The sequence below is a fragment of the Parus major genome, chromosome 15 (genome assembly GCF_001522545.3).
Source record: "Parus major isolate Abel chromosome 15, Parus_major1.1, whole genome shotgun sequence".
Classification (NCBI taxonomy): Eukaryota; Metazoa; Chordata; class Aves; order Passeriformes; family Paridae; genus Parus; species Parus major.
In genome coordinates, this window is record NC_031784.1 from 13,367,429 (window position 1) to 13,376,979 (window position 9,551).

A 9,551-nucleotide genomic window follows, 5' to 3' on the forward strand; every position below is an offset into this window, starting at 1 on the left:
CTCCTCTGCCCAGCTGTAGCAGGACAGGGTGAGTGAACAGCTTCCATGGGTGCCTGGCATTTGGCCAGTGTCAAGTCACAACAGGTTTTAATATTCAGATGATCTTTACACCATTTCCGTAGGACACTCTGCTCTCTTCTCTGCTGTGCTGTTTTTAACACAGCTTATGGTCAGCTGAGCTTGGCACAGCTCCAAGGTCATCCTTGGACTTGTACCAAGCACAATTGAGCTTAACACGATACACACATCCCTCTCTTTCCTGATAACACGTGTCCCATTACACTGTGCTCAATTCCTTGTCTTTGGGATTTCCTCTCTCCCCTCACAGAACATCCTCACCAAGCCTGAATTCAAGCACTGACACTGCTGGGCTGGAACCGAGATTTCCTGTCATCCCAACCCATTGTCCCTCCACAGGAGGGATCAACAACTTCAAAAGGGGCCTCTCCCTGAGGGGACATCTCCAGATGGTGATATTTTTGTCTAGGTACCACAGGAAACTCTGAAGATGCAGTTCTAGTTGTTTTTTAGTTAAAATATGTTTTGTTCTCTGAAAGTATTGCAAATCATTGTGCTGTGTTAATCCTTGGCATTGGAGACAGAGTAGTAACAGATGGATACAAAGTGGATGGGACTTGAAATCCTGTCAGAGAACATCCTTGTCCTTGTCTCAGGTTTCAGCAGTGTCCTGCAGTGAATCAAAGCCATTCACTTGCTGTAAGCAATCTTTTATACTTCCTCAGCTATGCAAATAGTTTATCTGCCCTTTTTGTTCTCAGTCTTGAATTCATCCACTGAATATAAGCGTTTAGAACTGAGCCACAGCTTTCCTCTGTAGTGGGTAGAGAAAAATAACTGTGTTTCTCGTTCTAAAAGAGACATTTAAGTGAAACATGCCCTGCCAGAGCTAGTTAATTTACAGACTTTAAGAGGAAGAGTCTAATGTTAAATGAGATAAATCCAATCTGACATCTCTCACCCTCGGCTATGCCCAGGTGGAAAATGCCAGAGAGAGGACACCCCACCTCTGCTCTGTGCCCTGCCATAGTCCCTGGTGTAGAAGGAGTGTGTATTTAGGGATTATTTCCATACTCTGATCCCTGGTTTTGGTAGAGGAAAGCCTGAATAGAGTTGGGATTCAACCTGGTGTGGTTACTCATCCCTTTCTACACTTGGGTTGTAACCTACAGTCTCTTCCATCACCTCCCAGCCCTCACCCTCAGCTATGTACCTTGTGTTTTACTGCATTGGCTGCTGTGATGGCCTAGGATGACTGGGATTAGAGATAATTGCAACTCCTTAAAGTTCTCCTTGTCCTCTGATGTCCAGGAGGGAGGTACCATCCTCACCCTCACAGCCACCACTCATCTGGACTGGAGAAGCTTTCTCAGTTGGGTCTGAAGAGTTCCAGCACAGCCCTGATGTCACACACAGCACATGGGGAGGGGGCTGTGCTGCTGACAGCACAACCCCAGGCAGCAATGTCAGAAAATGCTGCTGATGTCTGCTCTGCTCTTCTCCCCTTACTGTAAACTATCTTGTTGCCTGAGAAAAGCTCGGAGAGAGCTCCAAGTGCTGCTTTAACAAAGCATTCCCCTAATCAGAAGCTTCTGAGCTTTGGTCAGGGTCACCAGGAAAGGAAAAAGCCAGGAGGCCACATAGAACAAAGCCAATATCCCAGATCTGAGAAACCAGAGAGACAAGGACCACCTTGTTCTACAGCCTCCCTCACTCTCTCTGTACCTTCACTGTGTGACAGTCACAGACACAGCAGGAGTGTCTGTAGAACTTTCCAGGTTTCATTCAATGGGCATTTCCACTACCCACCACCCCCCAGATCTCAGGACAGGGAGCTGAGTTTGAAGGTTGTTGATCCAAGGCTGCTCCCCTGGCAATACATGCCTGGTTGAAGGGGTTTAGGAGAGACAAGGAGGCACACTCTTCCTCCTCACACAGGATCTGCCATCCCAGGAGCAGCTACAACACACAGCACCACCTCAGCTGGGGCAGCAAGGCCCTGTGAAAACCACAGTAGAATGGACAGTCCATTGGATTGTGTTTCCCCAGGAGCAGGGTTCTTCCCTGGACAATGTGCACAGACAGCAGTGACAGCAGTGAGAGCTGGGAGGTGTTTGTCAAAGAGCTCTGGGGCTGCAGGTGACACTCTCAGGGGACTCAAGTGGCCTGCTCAAATATGTTAAGGTGGTTCCACTCTGACAGTGTTTGATGATGTCCTGGCTGAAGGGTGAGATGGAGAACCAAGACATGGACACAGCTGTTCTTGTTGGGAGAATTGCACAGCCAAGTTTCCCAGTGCAGTGGGAGAAATCTGCAACCTCTGCTCAAGAGGCAGAGCTGGATATCAGATCAGAAAAACCCAGCTGCCCAGGAGTGTCAGACATCAACTCAGTGTCTGAGTCAGGATAACCAAACCCACTGCTGGCTTGTGTACTTGCTCCTGTCCTAGGTCTCATTAACAGCCTTGCTTAAAGCAATTAATAGTACCATGGCTCTGTGCTAAGCAGCTGCACTCAGTTAATCTGCTCACTTGGTGGTTGAACTGAGATCTCATCCATGTCCCTCCAGCCATATTTCTCAGTTCAGGACTCTTTACCAGAAGTGGGCTGGCACTCTTTCCCCTTCCAAGGACATTGGCTTTAAGGACAGGTATCAGGGTGACCAGATGTGTTAAAAATGCCTGTGGGAGCTGTGATAACACCTTTACAAATGAGACTCTGCTTGTATTGCCTTTGCTTGCAGTTTTTGGGTGATACTTGGTGAATGTGCAGGGTCCCAATACCCTGTGAAGTTGAGCAAAGGCTGCATCCCATTGCCTATGGGAGGTGTGCTGGGGGCTCCAGGTTTTCCAGGCAGGTACACTCTGATTGCAGGTCAGCTTCCAGAAGGGCTGCCAGCATTGGAAGGTGAAGAGGCTCCAAGGATCCCTGTTTTGCATTGTGTCAGGTGCTCCAGGGATGATCCAGAGATCTCCCAGTGCTGAGGAGCAGGGACTGCCCAGCAGCTTGGTGTGACGAGCACTGGCACAAGCACCCTGCAGGCTCTGCTGGCCTTGATGGGCAAAAGGACAGGCCATGCTCAGGTCCACACCCCATGCTTTCAAAAGAATGATTAAAAAATTGCAAGTGACTGTGGGAAAGATCAGGTCAATTTTGAAGTGCTGGGAAGCTAAAACTAGTGCAGCTGAGCACACTGCTCAGGTCATCAGGTAAAAGGTGAAGGTACTTCTGAGAGCAAAGGGCTCTTCAGTTTGGAAGACACACACACGTAGGACCCTGTGGGATGACCCTGGAATCAGCCCAGGCCAACTGAAGTATGACACAGTTTTTGCTGCAGATAAATTAGCTATCAGACCATCAGACCAGAGAGTGTTCAGGATTTTCCAGTGCTCACAGTCTTCACAAAACACTTCTAAAAGCTCTGTGACTGCCCACCTTGCACCCAAATTGAGCTCATAACCAGAGGGCAAGAGAACCTGTGTGACAAAGGTCTCCTGCAAAGCAGGAGAGCACCACAAGCAGCACCAGCACAGGGCCAACAGCCCCGTAAGCAGCACATCCTGCCCAGCCTGTGCACTAGAGAACAGAGGCACACTGACCCCCCAGCTGAGCTGCAGAGGCACACAGCGTTGTCTGGCCAAGGGAAGTAAAACAGAACTTGGAGGGACAGCTGGGAGACCAGAACTGTATGAAAGCTGTTGCCACAAAAACTGCAGCCACATTCATGTTCACATTCAGACAGCCTGCAGGAAAAAAGGAAAGGCAGAAGAGCACTCAAGGAAGCCCTCAGCAGACAGATGCAATCCAGAGCATTTCTCAGAGCTGGATTGCAGGGTGATGATGGGAAGGATAAGTCTGTGTGCTGTTATTTCATGCTTTTTTAGTTAATTTACTTATTTCCAGAGTGGATTTAATGACAACACTATCTATGGGAACTGACAATGGTCAAATAAGAGATTTTTAGGCTTCAGACATTAGCTTGAGCCTGTGTGAAACTAAGTCACATAACTTTTTCACTCTGGCCTGAGAAATCATAAGGAGGAGCCCAAACAATCATTAGAGAAGGAAAACAACCTTTGCAGATGCTGTTTGTTCCTTGTTGTTTACTTGTAAGAAACAGTCAAGGGGTGGTGTTCCTAACTGTCCAATAATGGTGATGTGTCAGTTTAATGACCAATGAGAGTTTTATGTCTCAGACCTTCTCAAACCTGTCTATAAAAGATGATCTGGAATAATAAAACTTGCTCTCTTGGGCAACCAAGCAAGAGAGTCTGTGTCATTACTTTTGCTGTTCCTAATATAGTACAACAACTATTGAGTTATGTTTTTTCAGAGAGGAAAATACCAGAGTGGTGGGAATAGTAAAGACTAATAATGAGCCAAATGGATGTTTGGGTCAGTGTGAGTCCCTGTGGGCTGGCATCATGGGATCCAGGCTCAGTCTGCCAGGCCAACACCAGCCCAGAACAGCCAAGAGCCCAGGAAATGCTGGAGAGCTGAACAGAAACACCCCTGAGAGCACAGGGACATGTCCCCTGTTTTCACTCATTAGCTAGGCCTGAATACATAACCAAATTTCCTACGACTGTGTGTCCTGCTAGGGGTCATGTGGAGCCACATTTGGGCTTTACAGACACTGGGCCCAGGTAAAAGTAGCTGCACTGCACACCCAGCAAACACAGCTTCCAGGGCTTTGTGCATTTATGGAGCCAAAATCACAGCCTTACTGTGGTCCTCAGCCTTCCTGGCTTTTACACCATCCCAGTTGTGTTTCCTGATAGAAGTAAACACTTTTACTGAAAAAAAACCCCAAACATTTCAGTGTTCCTTGATTTGTCTGGAATGTAATTTATGAATTGTCACCTTGAATAGAGACTTAATATTTCATATCAGCTCCAACAAATCCATTCATTTTCCATCAAAATCAAGTCTCCCAGTGCTGGAGAGGACTCCGGGGTTATAGCAGACACAAGGTTGAATATTAAGGTAACATGACCTCTAATTGCAAAAAAGATAAACCCTCAACCAGTGCACTTTAGGAGGAGCATGGCCAGAAGGCTGAGGGAAGCTACCTTGGAAGTGTTTGAAACACGTGGATGTGGCAGTGGAGGACATGAGTTAATGGTGGCTTTGGCAATGCTGGGGAAATGGTTGGAATGCGTGACATCAGAGAATTTTTCCAACCTTAAAGGTTCTGTGGTTCTATGATTCCACCCTCCCCTCAGAACTCCTTGGTCCTAAAGGAGTTTGGAGAAACCTGAGAAGGTCCAGCTGTAGCTGTCATGGTAGTTACAGGCACAAGTCTTGTGGAGAGCATTGAAGAAGCCAAACCAGGGAAGTTGTCTAACTGGGGGAAAAGGTGGATCCATGGAGATATAAGAGGAACCTGCAGCTTCTAGAACTCCTGAAGATCACAGAGCCAAACTTCCCAGCCAGAACAGCCAACACAACAAGGGGCAATGAGGAAATGGGGCACCACCCATGTGTTACAGCTTGAGAAGCTTGAATTCCACACGAGGAAACAAAACGTCTGCTTGGATGATGGTGCAGCCTGGGAACAGAGATGTGAGTTCTTCATCCTTGGAGCTTTTCCATGGTTGGCTGTTATAAGGCACAGCTGGCTTATCCTAGTGCTGGTGACAGTCCTGCCACAGCAGATGTTGGACCAGAGGGTGCCTCCCCACCACCTCTCACACTGCACCAGATTCCAGCTCTAGAACAGGAATTCATCTTTGAAGAACCAAATCTATGTCCTGAGTCAGTTTGATGCACTGAATTTATGTCACTTTTTCTTCACAAGGAGTTATTTAGGACAACTCGGGACATGGAAGCTGCCTCTAAAGGAATGAATGATGCTGTTCTATAAACACATCTTCTGTTTTTATAAAGTAGCCAGGCAGGAGTGTGCCAAAAAACATCCCAGGGTCTCAAAGGAGGAGCTGGATGGCTTTTAAAGATGAGAACAAAATTTTAATCTGTTCACTGAGGGATGGATTATCAACATTTAAATTGCTGCAAATCGGAAATTAACCCACTGACCTCCACACTGGGTTTACCCAGGCAAGCGAAAAGCAACCTTGCATTGTATCTTCAGCCCTTGAAAACCAACACCTATTTCCTGTGTCTCTCCTTTGGCAAAGCAGCTGAAAGATCTATTAAAGATATTAAAGGTTCCTGGCCAAGCAGATTTTGGATTCAAACTTGGCCCAGGAAAAATAACTTCTTCTGTCCAAGGACACAAAGCAGCTGAATGATTTCAGAGCATTCCTATGCCAAGCCTGACGTGAGTCCAAGTCAGAAGAAGCCAGCTGAAGACTCCAGGAAGTCTCGTTTTAAGGTTGAGATGGATTTAAGTATTTATGTTCCTGTTTTACGGGTCTTGTAGCTCTGGCTCCACATCTGACCTGGGCAGCCCAGCTAAGACACCTCAGCTTTTAACAGGCATTGGGCACACCAGGACAGCAGGTACCCAGCAGTTCCCCAGCTCTCCTGGAGCTCTCTCCTACTCTTCTATTAAGCTGCATTTTGGCATGAAATGACATTTCTAATGGTTCTTCACTACCCACTTTTCTTTGTAGCTGGCATAAAATGTCTCCAGCCCTTCTCTTATATCTCACAATCTCAACTCACACCTCTCAGCTTGTTTTCAATATCACTTCAGAGATGCCAACCTTGGATGCCAAGCCTTCCAAAGAAGTTTTGTCGTGGACTGAGGAACCCAATCAAACACATAACATGTAAATAAAATTGTGCTGTACTAATACCCTGAACTGCAATCCAAGGAGCTGCTGCTCTGCTTATCCCCCATTCAAGTGAGATCAACCTGTGTCTCCTGTGGACCTGCAGGCCCCTGATCTCTGTGACTGGCACAGACATGAGGCCACAGGACCCTCAGTGCTGCTTCACTGCCACCAGAGCCATCGTGTCCTGCCCACCTGCAATTCCTCACCTTAACAGCACCTACCACCAGTGTCTGCACCAGGCTGAAACACAGCCAAAAAAACATGTGGGGAAAAGAAAATAGTGCCATAGGAGTTAATTACCCTGGCAGGAAATCCATTCCCAGATGGCTACTGACAAGAGGTGAGATTATCAAAACAAAAGTGATGGAAGGAAGTGCAGATCAGAGAGGGGCCCGCGGTGCAGTTCAGGTTTTTCCTGCTCCCTTCCCAAATTTCCCCGCTCAGAGCCCCCAGCCCTGCACCCAGGGACACCTCAGGGGTGTCCTACAGCAGTGGCATCTCCCCAGATCTCTGGCCCTTGTTTGCAGTGTGAAACATCTTCCTTTACGAGCAAACCATCCTGCTGCAGAGGAAAGGAAGAAGAATAAAAACCATTAGGGCTGCTTTAGGAGCTTTACAGGGCTTAAGAATGAAGTGAATGGGAGTGAGGACACGAGAGTGCAGAGCGTGGGGAATGGCAGCACAATCACTCTGGAACAGAAACAGCACTCCCAGAGCACGCCAGGCTAGCGAGAAGCAGAAAGGACACAGGGAAAAAAGCTCCAGAAATACCTTCAAAGAGGGAGATGACAAAGGGAAGCCGGGCCTGGCGGGACCGAGACAGCAAATAACAGATGACACAGATGAGGCTGAAGCACTGAGCGCATCCTTCAATCTCAGAATAAAGAAATAATTGCAACAAGCTGTGTAAGGCAACCTTCTACAAAGAGATGAGACAGGCCAGGTGTGAGAAGGGATGAGCTAGAGACGGCTGAACCAGAACAAGGTACTCAGATCCCAGCACTTGCAGACAGCCCCAGAGTACTCATGGATTCAGCTGAAGTTGCTTCTGAACTGTTTGCATCACTTTGAGGGAGCCATAGGAACACACAGCCATGTGAGAGGGTGAGAAGGAGCTGAGGCAGGGGTATAATGTCTGTTTTTCAGAAGAGGAAGGAAGGGAGGGTGGAAATTACAGCCCTCTCCAAATCATAGCTTGAACCCAGAGCATGGAGGTTTTTTAGGAAAACAATATTAAGCAATTAGGTTACGGCCACCAAAGAGGTAAGGTAATAAAAATGCCAGGTGTGGATTTCTGAGGAAGAAACCATCTCAGACTAGGCTCATACCTTTGCTGTGGAAGCTGACAGCCTGAGAGGGGAGAAGTACTAAATGTGATTTCTACTTTGGAAAGGATTTGTGATTTTTCTTGTAACACATTGGGGTTTGATACAGGTGGACAGCTGAGAGCCCAGAACATTTCCACAGCTGAAACTCTGGTGGGTACAGAGAACCATGAGCCTTTCCCACTCAAAGTGTCTTTTATTTGGAAATTTTTCACTCCTTTCCCAGGAATGGCTCTAGGTCTGTCACCTCAACCCTTGCCTCTCAGTTGAGAGCAACATGATAATTTGGTCTTCACATTCACTCACTCCCCCAAAGTGGATTTTCAGCTCTGGATTTATCCCAAGTTGTCTCTTTCCCTTTGTGTACTCAAAAACATATCATTCACACGTTACATTTTTAGGCCACCTCAGATGTCCTTGCTGCTGTTTCATGGTCAGCTGCTCCTTCTCCCTGAGCTAACAGGGAGCTATTAAAAGCCAGGATGACTCTTGCTGAGGGAACAGGAGCTGCTGACTCACCCCTTCTTTGTAAACAGCCCCAGCTTGCAGGGCCAGGGTAAAGCCCTGCTCAAGCTTTCCCTGCTGGCTGCTCAAGCTTCCTGAGATCCAGCCTTGAAGGGGATCAGGAAACCTTTCCCTCCCCAGTTCTTTCCTTGGTTTGCTTTCCTTTGGTACAATGTGTTGCTCAGAAATTTCTGAGAGGCAGATTGTTTTATCTTTAATTTTGCTCTATTTTACAAATAATCAGATAAATATTTGCTCTGGCCAATAGGTTGAATTCCCCTGTGCTGGACATGTGGAATGAAGCAGCCTGGATGCAGCCTCATGTCCCACAGCAGGAGGGGCAGGTGGATGACAAACAGGATGAAGGAGCTCTCTCTCGCTCCATCACATCTCTTACAGCCTCTCCTGGCACATCTAGGGGTAAAACCTCAAAGCTGCTGATCCTTCAGGAGGCCTGAAGCTGGATCTGCCCAGAAGGAAGCAGTTCAACAGAGCTGTGTTTATCCCATGCCCTGAGCTGTGGCTTAAATTCATTGGCTTTGACCCACTGGTTCAACTCCACGAGGTTCCTCTGAGATTGTGACAGGGGTTCATCTTTCCCCTGTCACCTTCTCTTCCCAGAGATGTCATTCCTAACATTCTGTGATTCTGTAGCTTTGGTCTCCAAGCAGGTCCTGCCTTGGAGGTAGGAGCTCCTCCAGGATAAGCTCATCCTGGAGCAGAGCAGTCCTTCAACATCAAGCACCTGATGAGTCCTTCTCTCATCACTGGAGCCAGCTAAAGGATGAGTCTCTCCACTGAGGTGACCTGAATCTAAGGGTTTCATCTCAAAAGAGAATTTTAGGTTAAGAGACTCTTCCTTGTAGCTGGCAAAACCTGAAGAGGGCTGGGCAGTGTAAGCAACCCTCTGATTGCCTCGGCAGCCCTGAGAGCTGAGGAGAAGCACTCTGAGGTGGCACAGA